This window comes from Cervus elaphus, chromosome 8 (genome assembly GCF_910594005.1).
Source record: "Cervus elaphus chromosome 8, mCerEla1.1, whole genome shotgun sequence".
NCBI classification, from domain to species: Eukaryota; Metazoa; Chordata; class Mammalia; order Artiodactyla; family Cervidae; genus Cervus; species Cervus elaphus.
In genome coordinates this window covers 42,396-64,817 of record NC_057822.1, presented here as the reverse complement: position 1 = coordinate 64,817, position 22,422 = coordinate 42,396, and the positions used below count along the sequence as shown (strand labels likewise).

The window sequence follows — 22,422 nt, the reverse complement described above, 5'->3', positions numbered from 1 at the left end:
GCTTCTTATTACTTTTTTATTATATTGTATGTATATAATGTATTTTCTATAATATTTCTTATTATTTCTTATTCATATTATATTTTCTTTTTATTATTTCTCTCCTTGATATTCTTTGGAACTCTACATTCAAATGGGTATATCTTTCCTTTTCTCCTTTGGCTTCCCTTCTTTTCTCAGCTATTTGTAAGTCCTCCTCAGACAACCATTTTGCCTCTTTGCTTTGCTTTTTCTTGGGGATGGTCTGGATTCCTGCCTCCTGTACAATGTTATGAACCTCCATCCATAGTTCTTCAGACTCTCTATCAGATCTAATCCATTGAATCTATTTGTCACTTCCACTGTATAATAGTAAGATATTTGATTTAGGTCATACCTGAATGGTCTAGTGGTTTTCCCTACTTACTTCAATTTAAGTCTGAATTTGGCAACAAGGAGTTCATTATCTGAGCCGCAGTCAGTTCCTGGTCTTGTTTTTGCTGACTATATAGAGCTTCTCCATCTTTGGCTGCAACGAATATAGTCCATCTGATTTCAGTATTGACCATCTGGTGATGTCCATGTGTAGAATCTTTTATTGTGCTGTCGGAAGAGGGTGTTAGCCATGACGAGTGCTTTCTCTTGGCAAAGCTCTGTTAGCCTTTGCCATGCTTCATTTTGTACTCAGAACAAACTTGCTTCTTACTCCAGGTATCTCTTGACTTCTTACTTTTGCATTCCAGTCTCCTATGATAAAAAGGACATCTGTTTTTGGTGTTAGTCTAGAAGGTCTTGTACGTCTTCATAGAATCATTCAACTTCAGCTTCTTTGGCATTAGTGGTTGGGGCATACACTTGAATTACTGTGATACTGAATTGTTTGACTTGGAAATGAACAGAGACCGTTCTGTCTTTTTTTGAGATTGCACCCAAGTACTGCATTTCAGACTCTTTACTAGTCTGAAACTTCTTAGTGATTTGCATTAATGTGGAGTTTTTTGTTCATTGTGTGGGATATTTCAGAAACTCTTGGCCTGCAGTTTTGAGACATTTTCTCATGTTCTCTATTAGTTTTTTTTTTTTTTTTTGTATTTTTAAAATTCCTTTTCTAGTAAAACGCGGTGCCTCCTGGATCTAATTTTCTCATGCTCTTTCTTAATCTTTATCTTTTTGTAATTTGCTTTATATTCTGAAGAGTTACACAACTTTATCTTTCAATCTATCAGAATTTTTATTTCTATTAATGTGTTTTTGATTCTCAAGAGTTCTTGTTTGTTTTCTGAAAGTTCTGTCTTAGAGCATCTCATTTTTAATTTTATGAATAAAATTTATCTCTTTGAGAAAAATTTAGCTTAATATTCTCTGCGCTATCTTTCTCCTCCAAGTTCCTTTTTGTATCCTCACTTTGAATTGATTTGAACTCATTCTTTCATGTTAGAGTCTTTCCTAAAAATAAAGGCTGGGATGTCCTTTCAAATTCTAGAGTGAGTCTGTTAGATCAGGTTCCCTGGGAAATAGATTGTATAGTAAGTTTACTTGGGATTTTCTTGGGATCAACACCTGAGAGGATGAGAGAGAAATTGGTAGAAATATTGTTTCAATCACTTACCGGGCAATAACAGGGAAAGCTCTGGTACTGGGATGACACCTCAGAGATATACTAAATTGAGGCAAGTGTGCTGGAATTGGGTTTTCCTCTGGGAAAGATTGTAATCATCTACAAATCACTGGATTGGTTTTGTCCTCTGGGCAAGGCAGCTGTCTTCATTTGGGGTGATTTCCAGAAAGGAAATCAGCTATGATCCATAAGCCACTGATACATCCAACAACTGGGAGAATTGCCTCAGCCCCTGAAGGGTGAATCCGGAATCCACGAGAGCATGGTAATTAAGTGCTGTGATGTGCATGAGCTTAGGCAAATGGTAGACCTCACCACAAGGTGATCATTTTGGGAGAAAGATCACTTAGGGAGATTCTTAATTGTCAGTATCAGAGATATTTCCCCTGGGCTGTTACATTCCCACAGATGAAATGGGGGAAGGAGTTGGGCGGTGGCTACCGTGTTAGCAGACCAGCTGAGGGGCTCAGTGTTCAGTATGCAGATCTACACTTAACCCCTTGTTTCCAGAAGATGCTTCACAGTCCTCTGTGCCTGGTGTCCAAATGACAATCTTTACAGTTCAACATCTTCAGAATGTAAATCCATATGCCTGGGTGGGAGGGAGAAGAGTTCACTGGCTTTATGAGGTGAGAGAGAGAATCTGGGTGTCTGACTTTTTTAAAAGCAACCTTCCAATAAACTCTCACTTTCAGCCCCATATCACCCCTCAGATGTACCTGAGCCTTTCCATGGTTTGTCTTCCCCCTTGCAGATTTAAAAACTCAGCCTCTCTGTTCTGCCAAATCAGCTTCCAAAGTTTCACTAACATCCGTGGCTCTTGCGGGATTTTTCAAAAGCAATGCTATACTTGTTTTACTTGGGTTTTTGGCGATGAAAAAGGAGACAAACCGGTTGCTTAGTATTTCATGTTTGACTTTAGTTACAGTAATTACTTTCTATAAGATGCCATGTGCTATCTCAAGAGATGATGTTTCTCAACCACTGGAGGTGTTCAAGCAGAGAATGGACAATCACTCAAGAGGGATGCTGACAGGATCTTGCCTGATTGGAATTAGGAGATCATTTCACCCAATCCTGGGGCTTCCCTTGTGGCTCAGTTGGTAAAGAATCCACCTGCAACACGGGAGACCTGGGTTTGATCCCTTGGTTGGGAAGATCCCCTGAAGAAGGGAAAGGTCACCCACTCCAGTATTCTGGCCTGGAAAATTCCATGGACTGTATAGTCCATGGGGTCACAAAGAGTCGGACACGACTGAGTGACTTTCACTCACTTACTAACCCAACCCTGAGCTTCTACAGTTCTGCATAATATAGGAGAAACAACTTTATTACAGGAAATGGTACATGATAGTCAAAGAACAAGACTTTATGTATTAAACTTCTCCATTTGATAGATAGCCCTTAATATTCAAGGTCCTTTTTGATTTTTCTTCTATTTACCATGTGGGTTCAACTCACAATACTACTCAACACAGTTTATTCCCATCAATCAGATGTACCTAGTAATGTCTGAATATCAGTAGTGAGGGTAATTAACCAACACCCAAGGTGAGATCATATATACATAAGAAGGGAAAAGTGAATTACGTATTTCAGTTGTGTATATAGACTCATTAATGGATAAGTTAGTCAAAGTGATCAGTGGCCATGGAACTCTCTTTTGGGCTATTTATACTCTAGGAAGTCTTCCCTGGTAGATCCGATGGTAAAGAAAGTGAAAGTGAAAGTCACTCAGTCGTGTCCACCTCTTTGCGACCCCACAGTTCACGGAATTCTCCAGGCCAGAATACTGGAGTGCGTAGCCGTTCCCATCTCCAGGAGATCTTCTGAACCCAGGGATCGAACCATGGTCTCCTGCACTGCAGGCAGATTCTTTCCCAGCTGAGCCACAAGGGAAGCCCAAGGATACTGGAGTGGGTATCCTATCCCTTCTCCAGCGGATCTTTCCGACCCAGGAATCGTACTGGGGTCTCCTGCATTGCAGGGGGATTCTTTACCAACTGAGCTATCAGGGAAGCCCCCAGATGGGAAAGAATCTGCCTGCAATGCAGGAGCCTGAAATGCAGGAGACCTGGGTTTGATCCTTGGGTCTGGACGATCCCCTAGAGGAGGGCATGGCAAGCCACTCCAGTATTCTTGCTGGAGAATTCCACGGACAGAGGAGCCTGGTGGGCTACAGTCCATGGGGTCATGAGTAAGCAACACAAACACACACGCACACACACACACACACTTTAGGAATCAAATTTAGATCAAGTTTTCCACTCACATCTCTTGAAATTATTTGGGAAAGCAGACCAAGTGTTCTGTTTGATTTCTGTGTTATTACATTTTAGATAATTCAATACTAAGAGGTAATATTTATACAGCCCTTACCCTGCCAGACAGAGCTCTAAAGCTTTGCATGCATAAACACATTTAAACCTCACAATAAAGTCTCATAGTAAATTCTCATAATAAAACTGTATGAGATAAGATAAGAGTTTTATTCTCATTTTATAGATGATGAAACTGGGTCACAGGAAAATTAAGTAACTTACCCAACACCACACAGCAAGTGAAAGAGCCAAGATTTGAACCACATTCTGATTTTGCTCTAGACTCCAAGCTCTCAACTGCTGGGTTGCTCTGATCTTTGTAATCAAGGTCAGACACTTTTACACAATGAGAAATATTTGATATAACATACTGTGTCATACAATGTATTATACAACAGTGTACAATTCCAACAAGTTCTGCAAGTACTGCTCCCAATTAGACCAGCCGAAAGCAGCGCTCAGTGAATAGCATCTGGCATTAGTCAACAGAAAACACACAGTCTGCCCTCAGGATACTGGAAGACCACATATTTCTTTGATGACCAGACAAAAGCTGTTACAGCTTGACAGGCAAGTTCTGATTCATCCGCCATATTCACCAGATATTGCACGTTCAAATTTCCGTTTATTTTTGTCTTTACCAAACTGTCTTAATGGAAAAATTTCAGTTCCATGAAAGACTGCAAAGGGCATCTGAAATAGTTATTTGCTCAAACAGATAAAAAGTTTAGGGAAGATGAAATTATAAAGTTGCCAGAAAAATGGCAGAAGGTAGTGGAACAAAACAATGAATATATTGTTCAATCAGTTCTTAGTGAAAATGGAAAAAAAAAAAAAGGAGACTTTCCCTGGTGGTCCAGTGGTTGAGATATGGTACATACACATTTTAATATTTGCACATTTATTATGGTCTAGATTAAGCCCTCATGAGCATTTTAAAAGCACGTTTCACTTTTTTACAGATTGACAAACCTCACAAATTTTTCTTGTGTATTACACATATGTAGCTATATTAAATATGTGATGTGTGGATAAATGATTAATACTAATATACAATATATGTCTGTATGTACATTGTATATAATATCATACATAATTGATATATATGTGTGTATTATATGCACATATATTTATAGTTAATATAGTATATAGTTAAACATAATATAATATATATAATATGTAGTTAATATAGCACTATAATATATATTATATAATTAATGGGCTATACATAAAACATATAACATATAATTAATATATGCATATACATAGATATATATATATGAGTATGTTTACATATCTCTGTATTACCATATTGCTTGTGACTTTCAGATTGCATTGCTCAAATAGCTAGAATGATAGAAGACACAAATCCTTGTAATCCGTTTTGGGGCTTCTTTTTTTTTTTAAGATTTATTGCTCTGGACTGAAGAATCTCCAGTTCCATTATAAAGGCACACTTTTTCTCTAGGGAAAGAATGTATGTATTTCAAACACTTATTTTGAGGGGATAGATATGTTGATGACTGTCTGTTTGGATAAAACTATTCCACCAGATGTCACTGTTTCCCTTTCAGTGGAAGTGATTTGCCATCAAATAGTTTCTAAGATACTTTAAATAAATTAAAATGAAGTAAAGAATTCCCTTGTATATGGGTGAGTCAGTCAGCACACATTTTGTCTACAAAGAAACGCATGTTGATATCCAACACAGTCCTGCATGTTAACTTTAATATCGGTGCATACAGCTTTCTAAGCAAAGACCTTGATGTATATGATATTGCCACACATTAAAGAGAGGGATTCAAGTATAATACAAGGATACCTTTAGCTTTTAAGAAAAATGTAGGTAAAAGTAATTTTCTTGTTAAAAAGTAAGGATTTCAATTAGTTCACGAAGCCTCACTGCCACCTTATTGCTTTATCCTTTATTCTGGGGGGTTGTTGACCCCTTCCCAACCTTGCTGACCCAAATATAGAAGATTTAGTTATAAAAATACCAGAAAAGAGAAATATGCAAATTTCCCAATCTTGTCCTTAAGACCCCTAAATTCATTTGTATCATCTTTCTGTGGGATTATCTGCCATCCATTTCAATTAACCAGATCAGGTATGGAGGGCTTAACTTGATTGTGCATGGGCTAAGTATGAGGGTCAGTTTTATCTCAAGCTGTTTTCTTGTCATATTTTATTTTCCTGCCTAAAATGCCTTAGCCATGAGACCTTGAGGGCAGATACACAGAGCGGGGATAAAACACAAAATAGAACATTTCAAATTGTGTTATTCTTTTCAGGAGTCAGTATTCTTTCTAACAGACATGTTGGAAGACACATAACTTGCTAAGTCAACATAAAAAGTAGTGTGAATGGATGACATATATTAATTCTATGAGCAAGTATTTATTTAACTTTGCTACACTTCCAATATTTTGATAGGGAGTGAAGATGACATGAAGACATGAAAGATAAGCTCCCAATCCTCTGGGAGCTTCCAGTCTAATAAGGAAGAAGGACAGGAAAGGGTGTGTAACGTGCCCTTAGGGCAATGGCAGGTGTATTCATATATGTAACACTATAGACTGACTGGTTAAAGTGAGGGGTCTGAGTTCATATTCCAGGAGCCCTAGTTGCCCACTGAGGTTTGCTTATGACGTTTCACTAACAATAGACCTTGAAGGAAACACCTAGTTCAGGATATTAATAAACAGGTAAAATAAATTTAAAACAGGTACATAATATAACTGGACTTCCAAGAGACTTATTTCACAATAGTGTTTTATTCCAGCAGAAATAAGTTTATCTTTAGAGATTCCCTAATATGCTCATAGGTTTAACACCACCCCACCTGATTGAATTTAGAAACACACTCTTCTCCACAGTAAGGCATCTGTCTATTTTAATAACATAAATCTGACTGTGGGTAAAGAGAGGATGTCGAGTCTTCTTTTCCTCTGTAGATGCCTAATAGGTGTTAATATAAAATAGAGGATTATTGTGGAGAAGGAAATGGCAGCCCACTCCAGTATTCTTGCCTAGAGAATCCTGTGGACTGAGGAGCCTGGTGGGCTGCTGTCCATAGGGTCGCACAGAGTTGGACACGACTGAAGCGACTCAGCAGCAACAGTAGAGGATTATTGGTCATTTTATTTAATTTTTATAGCTAGATAACTACATAGATTTTAATCAAAAGAAATGACTGTTTTTCTTCCCATAGCAGTATTGTTTTATTTCTTGGCTAAGGTGAGGAGAGTCTTTACTTTAGTTTTGCATTGTTTATATATAATTATATATTTATATATACATATAAACAGCATATATTATATTAATATATAATATATAAATATATTATAATATTGTATATAATAATATACAATATTATAATATAATATATAATAAAGAGTAATAATATAATATATAATATACTATATTATATAGTATATAATAATATACTATATTATATAGTATATAATAATATATAATATAATATATAATATGTAAAATAATATAATTATATAATAATGTATAATATAAATATAATTATATATTTATATAAGTATATTATATTTTATATTTATGATGTTTATAATATTTAAAATATAATATATAATATTATAATGCACAATATCATGTATTAATATTAACATATAATATATGTATAACTACAATAGTAGAACTATTTACTCAGATCACAATTGCTTTCCACCATTTTTCCTGCTTTGTGACTTTTTAATGTAAAATTGCATTTCTCCATTCATGTGTGTTTGCTCTCCTTTCTCATTTAAAAAAAATATTGGAACATCTAAATTGCCTATATTTAGACATGGACTCAGAACTGTTTCATGCTGAATAGCTCAGGTTTGCAGGGTCCAATCCTCCAAGGATTTTCTGAACTTCTCTTGCTTTTTGGTGTGTTTTCCTCACATGAATCGAGATATTTCACCATGTAGTCGCACAGAAATGTTGATCAGAATGTGAGATGTCTCCTCACTTCTTGACAAAGCTAGTCCCTCAGTCTGGAAGGTTTTCCCTACTGTCCACTTTGACTTCATTAACTCCTACCCCAAATTAAAATGTTGATTCCTTTGTTAAAGCTGTCTTTCCTCAACCCTTCTTCCCCAGTTTCCTCCCACAATACAAGCATAGGCTTGGGAACTTGCAGAAAATATTACTCTAGATCCAGGCAATTTTGGTCGATTCTAATTAGGAATTTAGTTTTTTTCTCCTCTCGTTGATAGGGCAAGGGTGAGGATGAAGATGAAGATGAGGGTAGGGAAGGAACGCCCTTTAGTTCCTCCTCCTTCACTCTGCATCAACCATAAGAAAGTTCCTTTCCAACCAACAAAAGGTGATTAAAAAAAAATTACTTTGGGAGTGGCCTAATTGGAAATATAAAATAAAGTTCTACTATGATCATCTTAGAAGCACAAGATAATTTTCTCTCAACTGGTAATTACTTCTGCTTCAAAATAACTTTTTCCTTACATCTGCCCATTCTTGATTCTTCCCTAAGTATATTCATTATCAAGCTATTAATTCCTCTTTCTGCAATATTCCTTCTCTCCCTTTCCCCAAGACAATGACTTAAAATAATCCTCCTTTTTTTTTCTCTCTCTCTTTACAAACATGCCATCGTTTCTTATATTTTAATGAGTAACCTTGTTCCTTAGTGATTTTTCTCCAGTTCTGGCTCAGGACCCTCAGGGCCTAGGGCACAGAAATCTTTCTGGGAAGGCCTAGTAATGTTCTTTTGGATTTTGGTTGTGGTTTCCTGAAACTTGTTTCTCTCAAAACTCTATTTACTCTTCTGTTATGCATTGAAACTTGCTATTAAATTACATTTTGACATGTAGTTCTCCATTCCTTTGTAGGTAATATTTGCTCTTTCTGAAATCTCTAGTTACTACGACTCCTTGCTACTATTGTAATATTTCAAAATTATGTGTTTTGGTGAGATATCTTTCTCATTCTGTTGTGCTGGGCACTTGATGAGCCCTTTTAATCAGTAGAATAATGTATAATCACTTTAAGAAATTTTCTTCTACAAGTGATTTATGAAATATTATATTTAATGGTTAAGAATGAGAGTTCTGGAGTTCTGAAGCATGCTATTTGATATTAAGCAATTTTAAAAAATATGTCTTTATTCAGTCATAAAAGAGAATGTAAAAAAATATGTCTTTATTCAGTCATAAAAGAGAATGAAATAGTGCCATTTGCAGCAACATGGGAAGACCTAGATATTGTCATACTAAATGAAATAAATCAGACAGAGAAAGACAAATAGTACATCACTTATATGTGGAATATAGAAAATAGGACAGATTTCTTATTTACAAACAGAAACAGACCCACAGACATAGACCATCACTGCCAAAGGAGAAGGGAAGGAGGAATCCATCAGAAGTATGGGATTAACGATGCACACTACCACATATAAAATAGAGAGATAACAGTGCCTTACTGCATAGCACAGGGAAGTACATTCACTATCTACAATGGAAAAGAATAAGATATATATATATATACATGTATAAACAAATTACTTTGTTGTACACCTGAAACTAACACAATATTGTAAATCAACTCTTTGCTGTTGTTTAGTTGCTCAGTTATATCCAACTCTTTTGTGACCGCATGGACCGTAACCCGTCAGGCTCCTCTATCCATGGGGTTTTCCAGGCAAGAATACTGAAGTGGGTTGCCATTTCCTTTTCCAGAGCATCTTCCTGACGCAAGGACTGAACGCCTCCTCTTGCCCTGGCAGGTGAATCTTTACCACTGAGCCACCTGGGAAGCCCCAATCAACCGTACTTCAATTTTTAAAAAGCAGCCACAGAAAATATGTAAACAAATGAAAATAATATTTTTGTTTCTCAGTTTTCTTGTCTAAAAATTGAGATAACAATGTAACCCTATTTCACTGAGATCTTCTAGGATTAAATAATTTTAATTTTATTGAAAAGTACTTAGAAACATATGACTGCTATTGTTCTAGAGAACTCTGCAATAGTAGTCATCCATTTAAAAAAAATTACTATGAGATTTTATGTAAATATGATGAATGGAAGCAGTTGATTTTTCCAAAATATCTCTGAAATAGATAGGTGTAATGAGAGTGCCTTTTTTCTTCTTGATTTTTTTAAATTTTTTAAATTATTAAAGTGTGATAACACATTTATAGGAGACTTGGAGATTACAAAGTTACATATAGTTACATTATATATTACAATTAATTTTTTAAGTAGATAAAAATTTTTAGTTGAAATTTCAATATCAAACTCTCAAAAATCAATAGACTGAATAGACAGAAAAGTAGATCTGAGAAGCACTATGAACCAATTCAACATAATTAAGACTAATACAATTTTCACACAAGATGCAAATTCTATTCAAATTCTATTCATAGATTACAAACCAGGAGACACTCGAACATATCCATAGGCATAAAACAAGGTACAAAATTTCATGGTCTAAAGGTATTGAAATCATACAAAGTCTGTCCTCTTATCATGTGGAATTATGTTACAAATCAATATCAAGAGATATTTGAAAATAACTCACATATTTTAAGTGCAATGTTCTGTTCACTGAGGCCATATTTACCCATCTGCCATTTACCACCTTGCCCTTTATAAACTTTGCAGTTGAACAAAGACATTTCCTGATAGTTTCATGAATCTTTTCTATTCTTTCAATGCTTCAATGCTTTGCCAAAGGAGAACCTTCATTCTGCATAATGATCTCACACAATTTTTAGCCATGCCAGAGAAGAGAACATTAAAATCCATCACTAAGTGATGTTATTTGGATTTGTGGCCTCTCTCCAGAGGCCACTGTGCTCATTAAACAATGAATTGATTAGATTCACTCAAAAGAGGAGTTGTTCACTTATGACAGATGTAATATTGATCATATCCTTCATTTAATAAGTCATCCAAGTATAATTCAATGCAAGCTACTGGAATAAATTACCATCCATATTCATCTTACTTGACTGTTTTATAATACCAAAGAGGAGCAAGAACAACAGCATAAAAATTTTCATGTTGCAATGTAAACAGTGGGCAGCCTCTGCAGCAGGACTGGGCATTTCTGCTGTGAGAAGTGACAGAAGTCTGGTCTTTGTCAGAAAATCAGACCATGCAAGTCTAGCTCCATCTGGCTGTGAGTGATTTGTGATCAGACACATTAACAGGAGGGTAAGGATGGAAGTCCCTTAAAAAGGTCTACCAAGTCTGTCCTCTCTATCGCTACACGGATCTCTCCCACTGTGTCCCTTTGTGATGGATTTCTGCTTATTCTAAGTCGGCTGTGATTTAGAACATAGGCAGTAACATCTGTTCTTTTCAGAGCATGGATGCTAATGAACCGACAGGCAACCTGAGAACAGCTGAGAGAACCCGTGAGAAAAAGATCAAAATCTAAACGAAGTGAGTGTTCTGAACAGGGTGTCAGATGCAGAAGTAGAGATTATATGTAGCACGATTATATGCTACAGAAGCTGGTGAAGAAAAACATGTAACAGCAGAATTAGACTCACTCTTTTTATTTCTGTACCTCTAACTTTCTATTTTAACACTACAAACTGGCACAAACCACATTACTGAGGAACTGCACTCACTTAGATCACTTTTTGTTGTTCATTTGCTCCGTTGTGTCTGACTTTTTTGCGACCCCATGGACTGCAGCACTCCAGGTTTTCCTATCCCTTACTATTTCCCAGAGTTTCCTCAGACTCACGTCCACTGAGTCGATGATGCCATACAATTTGACAGTCATCTTATCCTCTGTTGCCTCCTTCTCCTCCTGCCTTCAATCTTTCCCAGCATCAGGGTCTTGTCCAATTAGTCGGTTTTTCACATCAGATGGACAAAATATTGGAGCTTCAGCTTCAGCATCAGTCCTCCCAATGAATATTCAGGATTTATTTCCTTCAGGATTGACTGGTTTAATCTTCTTGCTGTCCAAAGGACTCTCAAGAGCCTTCTCCAGCATCACAGTCGAAGGCATCAATTCTTTGGCACTCTGCCTTCTTTATGGTCCAGCTCTCACAATCATTTGTGACCACTGGGAAGACTATAGCCTTTACAGCATGGATTTTTGATGGCAGAGTAATATCTCTGCTTTTCAACACACTATCTAGGTTTGTCATAACTTTCCCCCCAAAAGCAAACGTTTTCTGATTTCATGGCTGCAGTCACTATTCCCAGTGATTTTTGAGCTCAAGAAGAGGAAATTTGTCACTACTTCCACCTTTTCCCCCTCTATTTGCCATGAAGTAATGTGGCCAGATGCCTGATCTTAGATTTTTTTTTTAATATTTAGTTTTAACACAGTCATTAAAATGGCCATAATCCATAACACTGGCAATACCAAATGCTGACTGAGGTGTCAGCAACAGGAACCCTCCTTTGTTGGTGATGGAAATGCAAAATCATTTAGACATTTTTGAAGACAGTTTGATTTTTTTTTCTTTTTTACAAAACTAAGCACATTTTTCCCATATAATCTTAAAGTTATGTTCCTTGGTATCAGCTCAAAAGAGTTGACAACTTACATCCAGAACAAAGTCCTGCAGACAGATATTCAGTTCAGTTCAGTTGCTCAGTCATGTCCGACTCTTTGCGACCCCATGGACTACAGCATGCCAGGCCTCCCTGTCCATCCCCAACTCACGGAGCTTGCTCAGACTCATGTGCATCGAGTCAGTGATGCCATCCAACCATCTCATCCTGTGTTGTCCTCTTCTCCTCCTGACTTTTTCCTCTTTCCCAGCATCAGGCTCTTTTCCAATGAGTTAGGTCTTTGCATCAGGTGGCCGAAGTATTGGAGCTTCAGCTTCGGCATCAGTCCTTCCAATGCAGACAGATAGTGGGTTGGCCAAAATGTCAATTTGGTTTGTTGAGTAAAAATAAAATCATTTTTAATTTTCACCAAGAACTTTATTGAACAACACATTCATTGTTTTGTTCCACCACCTTCTGCCATTTTCCAGGCAACTTCATAGTTGCATCTTCCCAAAACTTAATCTTTGTGAGCAAAGAAATATTTCAAATGCCTTCTATACAATCTTCCAGAGAAATAAATTTTTTTCCATTAAAAAAATTTTGTAAAAACCAAAATGAATGGAAATCCAAAGTTTCAGTGTCTGGTAAATAGAGCGGATGTATCAGAATTTACCAGCTAAGCTGCAAAAGTTTTTGCCTGGTCATCAAAGAAAGATGCAGTCTTGCATTATCCTGATGGAGGATTATACATTTTCTGTTGGCTAACTTTGAGACATTTTGTTGAGTGTTACTTTGAGTTGGTCTGTTTGGAAACAGTACTTGTACTTTTTTTTCTTGAATAATTTTATTTTATCATTTGGTTTTGGTTTTCAAGGAAAAGAAAGTGTATAGCTTAGCATCTGGAAACAATACGAATATTTACAAAGCTATACTGAGAGGTAATTGAAAAGTTTTTTTGCCGCTTGAATTAACTCATATCTCCAAGTGAATCTTGGTCAAAGATGACTCAATGGATACCTTTGGAGTTAAAGGACATTTATAAATTCAGAAACACTTATCAATAAGCAACAAAGTACATGAATAAATTTTGTACAATACTGGAAGATGACCTTGAAACTAAGCTTAAAATAAAATAATATGCATTATGCTACAGTAAAGTTCTCCTTTCCTCTCTCCTCAGTCTTTCTTTTTTAAATTGAATTCATTTTTAAATGAAGCAAAGATGAATATTTTTAATGATAAAAGTTACAGTTCACAAAGAAGATAGACATCATAAATCATTAACTAAAAAAACAAAGAAACAAAGATACATAAATCAAAAATCAAAAGAAATGAAGGAAAAAGAAAAATGTTTATAATCATAGTGAGACATATTAACATTTCTCTGAGAATACTTTATCAAGTGCAGAAAAAAGTAAAAGCAACTTGAATTATGTCATTCATAATTTAAATGTAATAAATTTCTATTTCTATTAATTTATATTATTCTTATATACTACACAAATATATTTAAAATTTTGTGTCTCATACATTATTATCAGGTGTCCATAGGACATTTAGAAAAACTGGCAAAAAGATAAACATTACTAAATTTCATAAAGTAAAATTTTTTGTGATTTAATTATACATATACATATATTATTTTTGAAATTATTTCCCATTATAGGTTATTATAAGATATTGACTATAGTTCCCTGTGCTACACAGTAAACCTTTGTTGTTTGTTGTGTATCTATTTTTCTAAATTAGAAAAATAGCATTTTATTCATAATAAGTCAAGCGAGTGGAATCAAAATGTCATAAATTTTTAGCTAGGCAAAATTCCTAATTTTCTAAAATAGACATTATTTATATGTATGCATACAGGAGATTTTCTACTTTGTTTAATAAAAGTTTGAGAAAGAACATAAAAAAAGTGATGGAGAAGTTGGAAAACATAAACTAAATTAAATGAGAGCATTGAATATGAAATGGGAAAAGTGAAACAGACTAGATAAAAGTAAAACGTCCTCATATTGTCCAGTTGTTTTTAAATATGGCTGCTCATTAGAAACATATCTGGAACTCCAGTCAAAAGAAGAAGCAATACCTGGATGTTTGTATTTTTTGAAAAAACTCCAAGATAATTCTGATACGCATCTGAATTTTAAAAAGTGATTACAGATTTTTCTATAAAGTGGTAGCTTTGATGATATAGAATTCTATGATTTTTCTGTTGACCAATCATGATAAATGGTATTAAATGAGTAATAGTTACGTAATCACAATAGTGAAAGATGTTTATCAGTTTTCACAATCAATAGCCAGACAAAAATAAAAGATAATTACAATTGCAAGCCATAATAGAACATGATTAGCCTAACAATATAAAATAATTGCATGCAATTTGGAGAGTCAAGCAGAGTGATGGAATTGCATACATGCACATGTTTTCATCTGCTCAGCCAGTCTATGTCTTTTGGTTGGTGCATTTAATCTACTTACATTTAATGCAATTATTGATATGTATGGTCCTATTACCATTTTTGTAACTTGTTTTGGGCTTATTTTCTATAGGTAAATATTTTCCTTCTCTTGTTCCTGCCTAGAGAAGTTCCGTTAGCATTTGTTGTAAAACTGGTTTGGTGGTGAATTCTCTTAACTTTTACTTGTCTGGAAAGCTATTGATTTCTCCATCAAATCTGAAGGAGAGTCTTGCTGGGTAGAGTTTTCTTGCTTGTAGCTTCTTCCCTTTCATCATTTTAAATATATCATGTCATTCCCTTCTGGCTTGTAGAATTTCGTTTGAGAAAACAGCTGACAGCCTGATGGGCATTCCCTTGAATATTATTTGTTGTTTTTCCTTTGTTGCTTTTAGTATTTTATCTCTGTCTTTAATTTTTGTCAGTTTGATTATGTGTCTCAATGTGTTCCTCCTTGGGTTTATCCTGCCCGGGACTCTATCCTGCCTGGGACTCTGTGATTCCTGGACTTGGTTGACTATTTCCTTTCTCACGTTAGAGAAGTTTTCAGCTATTATCTCTTCAAATACTTTCTCAGGTCCTTTCTCTCCCTCTTCTCCCTCTGGGGCACCTATAATGCAAATATCAGTGTGTTTAATGTTGTCCCAGAAGTCTCTTAGGCTGCCTTCATTTCTTTTCATTCTTTTTCCTATAGTGTGTTCTGTGGCAGTGATGTCCACAATTCTGTCAACATTTCACACATCTTCTCAATCTTTGCTTCCATTCTTTTTCTGAGATCCTGAATCGACTTCACTATCATTATTCCGAATTCTTTTTCTGGAAGGTTGCCTCTCTTCCTTCCATTTAGTCGTTTATCTGGGGTTTTATCTTGCTCCTTCAAGGAATCTTCCCAGCCCAGGGATCAGACCTACATCTCCTGCACTGGCAGGCGGATTCTTTACCACTGGGCCACCTGGGAATTCACTTGAGTTGGGGAGTAGGACTAACAGGCAGAGGTTGATAAAGGCTGCAGACTTTTAGTTATAAAATAAACAAGGTCTGACGTGCTAACTTTACTATATTTGATAACAATATTCTATAATCAAAATTCACTGAGAGAGTAGAATGTGCTCATTCTCACACACACAAAAAGGTAAAATTATGAAATGATAAACATGTTAACTAATTTGATGGGAAGAATTCTTTTACAATGTATACATATATCAAATCATCACATTGTATCCTTTAAATAACTTAGTTTTGTCAATGATACCCCAATAAAGCTGGAGAAAAAAAAAGAGATCAGGAGGAAACCTTTGGAGGTGATGAGGTGATGAGTATGTTCATGACATAGATTGTGGTGATGGTTCATGGATATCATATATACTTATCTCCAAACTCATCAAGCTCTATTTACTTGAAATATGCTTTTTGTATGGCAATCATACCTCAACAAAGTGATTAAAAAAAGAAACTAAAGAATGGGTGACTATAGATCTAAAGAAGGGAAGTGAACAATGAGATAGGTTAAACTGTGTCTACATAATTTCTAGAATGGATATAAAGCTTAAGATAAATGCGAAAATCATTTTTGAGGACTAGATGCATACTGTAATGAACAGCAATAATATTAAGTAAAATTTTACATGTTATACAAAGAAATCTGTGTTTGAGGATATGTACATATTTATATATCCAAAAACCTATTTCAGGCAGACCTGAATTAAAATCTTAGCTTTACCTTTCAGTTTTGTGTGATCTTGGACAAGCCTCAGTTTTCCATCTGTAAAATGAGAAGGCTGCAAGACGCGGGTCCACCCAGAAGCCATCTCAGCCTTTAAGATGCTGCCCCTTTAAGGAGGGCGGGGTAGCGGAGAAGGTAGCCGCGTCCCCTTCCTCTCCTCGCGGAGCCTTCCAGACCGCCTGTCTCCGGCCTCGCCCCGCCCCCTAGGGGCGGGGCGGGAGCAAAGGGGGCGGGGAAGGAAGACGGTTTACCTGGCGCGGCGGGCGCGCGGCGCGTGCGAACGGCCGGACAGGCCCGCGGCGTTCACTTCCAGGCGTTGCCCCTTCCCCCTCCTCGCCGTTACCCTGTACATCCGGGTCATTTGCCCTCCCCGCTCGCAGGAGCCGTTGCCGCCGTTGCCGCCGCCGCCTGGCTCGTCGCGGCTCCGCCACAGGGGCAGGTGCGGAGGGGTTCCCCGTCCGGCCGCCGCCGCCGCCGCCGACGCTGCCCCGCTCCGGGCCCGGGGCTCCCCCTAGCGCTGCTGAGGAGCTGCCGCCGCGGCTCGAGGAGGGCGGAGGAACGGGGCTGAGCGAGAGCGCCTGGAGGCTCGCGGGGAGGGTGACTGGTTTATTTTTTTCCCGTTTTCCTCGCTTCTCTCACACCCCTGGCTCGTCTGCTCCGCGACCCCATTTTGGCGGAGAGGCGGGCGCGGTGGGGCCGGCGCCCACCCCGGCGCCCACCCCTGGCGTGCGGCGGCATCTCCGCGGGCGCCCCGGGCCCTTCCTCCGCGCCCCGGGCCGCCCTGGCGCTCATTCATTCGGCTGTGCCTTTCTTCGCCCCTGCCTCCTTCCCCTCGCGTCTCCCCGCGCGTGCTCGCCGCCCTTTCCCGTGCCCAGTCTTGCCTCCGCCCGTGGCCTTTGGCTCCGGGCGCTTTCCCCTCCGGCGTCTCTATGGCCGTCCCCGACCCGGAACTCCCACGTCCTTTCCTCCCAGCGGCCGCCTTCCCTCCCGCTGCTGGTCCCCGGATCCACACCCCCTTCTCCCTCGGACTCCACCAGGCCTCGCCCGGACACGCGGCCCTCCTCATCACCTGCCTTGAACTTGGTGCCCCGATACCGCCCGATTCAGGTGTTGCGTGGACCGCAGATCCTTAGCATTTAAAGTCCCGGTTCTCGGTCGTAGGGTGTGGCCTTAGCTGTGTTTCTAAAACACACGTTTCTACTATAATTATCCAAATGCATGACTGTCAAACTGTAGTGGACTTGGCACTTGCTCTGTGTGTGTGTGTGTGTGTGGTCCTCATGGTTATTCTGGGTCACACCAAATCTCTCTCTCTTTTTTTTTCCCTGAAGGAGTGTGTGATTGATTTGCTCTGAATGTAAAATTTGGCCAAAGATTGTTACTCTTTGAACTCCTCCACATTCCTTCTCCCGCTGTTCCATGACTGATTTGCAACATTACCTGTTAATACTGTTTGTTGGTGAAGCTTCTTGTCGACTCATCTGTCACCAGCAGTTACTGAATGTCCCCCAGTGTGCAGAATACTGATGAAATGCCTGAATTCTTGCAGTGCTACAAAATGCCATTCTGGAGAAGACAAAGACTTGGGGCATTTGTTTTCACTTTTTCTCCCCTCCCTCCTGTAAATTTACTGAGTTTGAAATCTTTTTACTCCTTCATGTGTAATGTGGAGAATGTGTATCAGTTGTGTGTTCTTATAGTCTTGCCATTTGGAAGACTGGCATTCCAGAGGAGTGTTTTGTATAGCTCAAGGAATTTCAGTCACTTGGGTGTTCAGAGACTTATTGCAGATCGTTTTAGACTAATGTATCAAGAAAAATAAACTGATCCTTTTTATTCTTTAATTACACTTAATAATAGAAACAGAAGCTCTGTGTCTGGAACAACTTGGTAATTGGGGCTTATTTGATAGCCTGTAAAGTGTTGCAGTTAACTAAAGCTACCTGATTCAGCATTCATAAAATGAAATGACAGCAGTTTTTCTAATGTGACATTCATAGTTCGTAATAATGAACTCCAAGGGAGGTACTTAATCCTGAAGTGCACCTTCCTGCGTGTCAGTTTGATACAATTGCTGTCAATATTAATAGCATTTGTCTAACAGCCCTTTCTTCTGGAGAGGTAGGTACTAAAAAGGTGGTTGGCTGTTTGTCCACTTTCAGGTTTTGGATGACCACTTGAAGCACTAAGATTACTTAACTTGGAGTCAAGATTGCATTTTTTTTTTTTTTTTTTTTTGGGCAGAGCAATTTTGCTGGGTAATATGTATGTTAAATTCTTTAAAACTTTAACAGGTAGCTACTGGAGAAAAATCTTGTTTTGTAAAATGTAGGATAAAAAGTATGAATTCTAGATTGTTTGATGATTGCATTAAGGCTAGATTTTTCTCTCCTAAGAAAAAATGGTTGATCAAAGGAAGGCATGATTAGTAAATTGACCCTAGTCGCCCCAGCAAAAATTCAGTTTCAGATGCTGAGTGAAACTGAGTGAATGTACTTTATTTCTGATAGATTACAAGTGACATGTAACAGCTAACTTAAGATTTTCTCAAAACTTTCTCCTTCAGATGGGTGAAAAATAGTGTCATTCTTGAGGTTATTTGACTCATTTAAAGTGGTCATTTACCTTTACTTAGTAATTGAGCAGTAGAGACGGATGCTTATTTCATTTAAGCCTAGTCTCCTTGGGGAAAATATTGTACTGTCACTTTTATGAAGTTACTTAACTCTTAACTATTAATGCACTCCAGTGTTGGAACATACAATTTACTCTTTTCACTGTTTAAGGAAAACAGCATTTCAGGAACGTTTAATCACAGTGTTGGCAGCGCCCACTGTCGCTGTGGTCTCGCCTTTCCTGTTACTCTGTAACAGGGTTTGGCCCAGTGCCTGCCTGTGCAGTGGACCTGCAGTCAGTGTTCCGACTGATTGGACGAGTGGCAGGTTTGCAACAGTTAGACTGTAGCACTTTGGAATTATGTAGCAAAAGTTTTAGAGAAAGATGTTGATTGCTCTCAGATGCAATTTTCTCTGGTAACTTGAAGTTTTTTTTTTCAGGGGAAAGCGGGCACGCAGTCCCCCACTACCATAAATTACACAGTCGAGTTTCCCCTATTTGAGGAAATGGCAGAGGTCAACACACCGGAGTGCAATGGGTGAGCCTCGCCCTGGGAGAACCACCTTCTTGATAATGGTATTTCCTCTGCCAGGTAAGTATACTTGTAAGTTTTGAGAATTGCTATATATAATTATTTTAAACTGCTTTGAAATCTTTGGGGAGAAACTACAATAGACATATCAGTTTGTGATATGCTTTAGTTCCGTGAAGGGATATGTTCACTGAAAATGGATATTTGTTGTATGTATCTTGTCAACATTCATGACCAATGGTAATTCAGATAATTTCTTGTATATTTAAAGTTTCTAAAAATCAGCATAAAAACTCTTTTGAGTGTGTGAGTTCATCCTATATTATAATCAGTTCACTAAATAAGGTTAATTTTCAAGGAGCATTTTTTCATATAGTAGAAAAGTAATGAATCTGATAATGTGGCAATGTTTACTTAACATTTCAGTGGTGGTGATGATAATGATGTTAATAGTAACTAACACGTAGCTAGTGTGTGCTACTTGCCGGGCAGTGTTGTAAGACATTTAATCTTTACAACACCCTAATTCTAAAAGGTGATCGTATTATAGACTAGGAAACTAGTAAGGGTAGGTAACTGAAGGGACACAGAGGTGGAGGACTGGGTCTCGCTCCTAATTGTTACTCTGTAATAGTGAACACCTCTGTGCCACGTTCTCTATACGACCGTGCAAGGTGTAGGTTAATTCCTAGTTAATTCTTAAGTAGCATTAGCAAAGTAAGGCTCAAGCCGCTTAGGTAACTTGTCCAAGTACTTGCCCAAGTAGGATCAAGAAGGCTGGCATTTCAACGCAGGCCTCTGTGACTTGTAGTCTTCACTAAAATTATTTCAAAGTACTAATTTGAGGTCCTGTATTTTATGTTATACATTTAGAAGGCATACTTAAAACAGCGAGTCTCCAAACGTTTTCACCTGCCACACAGGATGGATAGTGTTCACTCTTCTCTACTGTCTGTGAGCATATACGTTACATGTCAGTTGCTCAGTCCTGTCTGACTCTTTTCAACCTTATGGACTATAGCCCACCAGGCTCCTCTGTCCATGGGATTCTCCAGCTCACCAGGCTCCTCTTGTCCATGGGATTCTCCAGGCAAGAACACTGGTGTGGGTCGCCGTTCCCTTCTCCAGGGGCTCTTCCCGACTCAGGGATCCAACCCAGGTCCCTGCAGTGCAGGCAGATTGTTTATGGTCTGAGTTTCTGTGAGCAAATACAGGATTATAATTTCCTGTCCACTGGCTGTAGCTTCACCCCTTTCCCACTCACACAAGTATACTGGAATGCAAAATGAGTGACATTTGTAAAGTTTTTTAAACAAGGAAATCATTCTTAGAGTTTTGATCCTTTAACTATAAGCCATTTCTTGTGACATGCCCCACATCCTGATTGTGGTACGTCCCATGGGTGAGAATGGCTCTTTTCCAAGACACTGGGTGATTTTATTTCAGCAGAAGACCTGATGCAGAGATGTATTTTAGTCGCTGTTGGTTTATTTTGGAAAGGTGATGCTCCGGTGCTGTTGTGCACAGCATTCTGAAGCGCTCAGTCCTGCACAGTCACTCTCTGCCTGTGAGTGATCTCTGCTGGGTGTGTCCTGGTTGGTGCATCGTGTCAGCTCTGTGCTAAATCTAAACTGATAGACACCTTTCACTGTGCCTGTCTGCACTGTGCCCCCAAATCCTTCTCTTAGTCATAAATCGGCATGGTCTCAGATAATCCAAATTGCACTGAATACTGAGGTCAGTTTCAGAAAACACCAGAAAAAGATACATCATATTCCCAGATGTTATTACTTGGGATTGTTGTTGTTCAGTTGCTGAGTTGTGTCTGACTCTGTGGCCCCTTGGACTGCAGCTCGCCAGGCTTCCCTGCCCTTCCGTCTCTCCTGGAGCTCGTGTAGGCTCCTGTCCACTGGGTCGGCGATGCCACCCAGCCGCCTCACCCTCTGTTGCCCCCCCTCCTGCCCCTGGACTCCATCTTCCCCAGCATTGGCGTCTTTTTCAGTGAGGCAGCTCTTCGCATCAGGTGGCCAACGCGTTGCAGCTTCCAATAGGTTAACCCTAACCCTATTAAGCTTCAGTCATTCCAGTGAATATTCATGGTTGATTTCCTTTAAGATGGACTGATTTGATCTCCTTGCTTTCCAAGGGACTCTCAAGAGTCTTCTCCAGCACCACAATTCCAAAGCATCCATTCTCCAGCACTCAGCTTTCTTTATGGTCCATCTCTCACATCTGTGCAGTGGCTGTTGGAAAAACCATAACTTTGACTGTATGGACCTTTGCTGGCAAAGTGACATCTCTGCTTTTTAATATGCTGTCTAGGTTTGTCATAGTTTTCCTTCCAAAGAACAAGTGTCTTTAATTTCATGCCTGCAGTTACCATCTGCAGTGATTTTGGAGCCCAGAAAAATAAAATATCTGTCACTGTTTGCACTTTTCCCCCTATTTGCCATAAAGTGATGGGACTGGAAGCTGTGATCTTAGTTTTTTGAATGTTGAGTTTTAAGCCAGCTTTTTCACTCTTCTCTTTCACCATTATCAAGACGTTCTTTAGTTCCTCTTTGCTTTTTATCATTAGAATGGTATCATCTGCATATCTGAGATTGTTGATATATCTCTCTCCAGTCTGGACTCCAGCTTGTGATTCATCCAGCCCAGCATGTCATG

General features: G+C 38.4%; 1 long non-coding RNA gene and 1 other non-coding gene across 2 annotated transcripts in view; both read right to left on the bottom strand.

Annotated features, from left to right (window-relative positions):
• Positions 1-16,726, bottom strand: part of LOC122698214 — a 31,378-nt gene extending 14,652 nt beyond the window's left edge. Inside the window, exon 1 of the long non-coding RNA XR_006342286.1 lies at positions 16,605-16,726. This is a non-coding gene — a long non-coding RNA (uncharacterized LOC122698214). The remainder of the gene's footprint in view (positions 1-16,604) is intronic.
• Positions 16,727-19,660: 2,934 nt separating this feature from the next.
• On the bottom strand, positions 19,661-19,823 carry LOC122698996. The gene has a single exon (XR_006342491.1). It is a non-coding gene; the product is annotated as a U1 spliceosomal RNA (small nuclear RNA).
• Between the last annotated feature and the right edge of the window lie 2,599 nt (positions 19,824-22,422).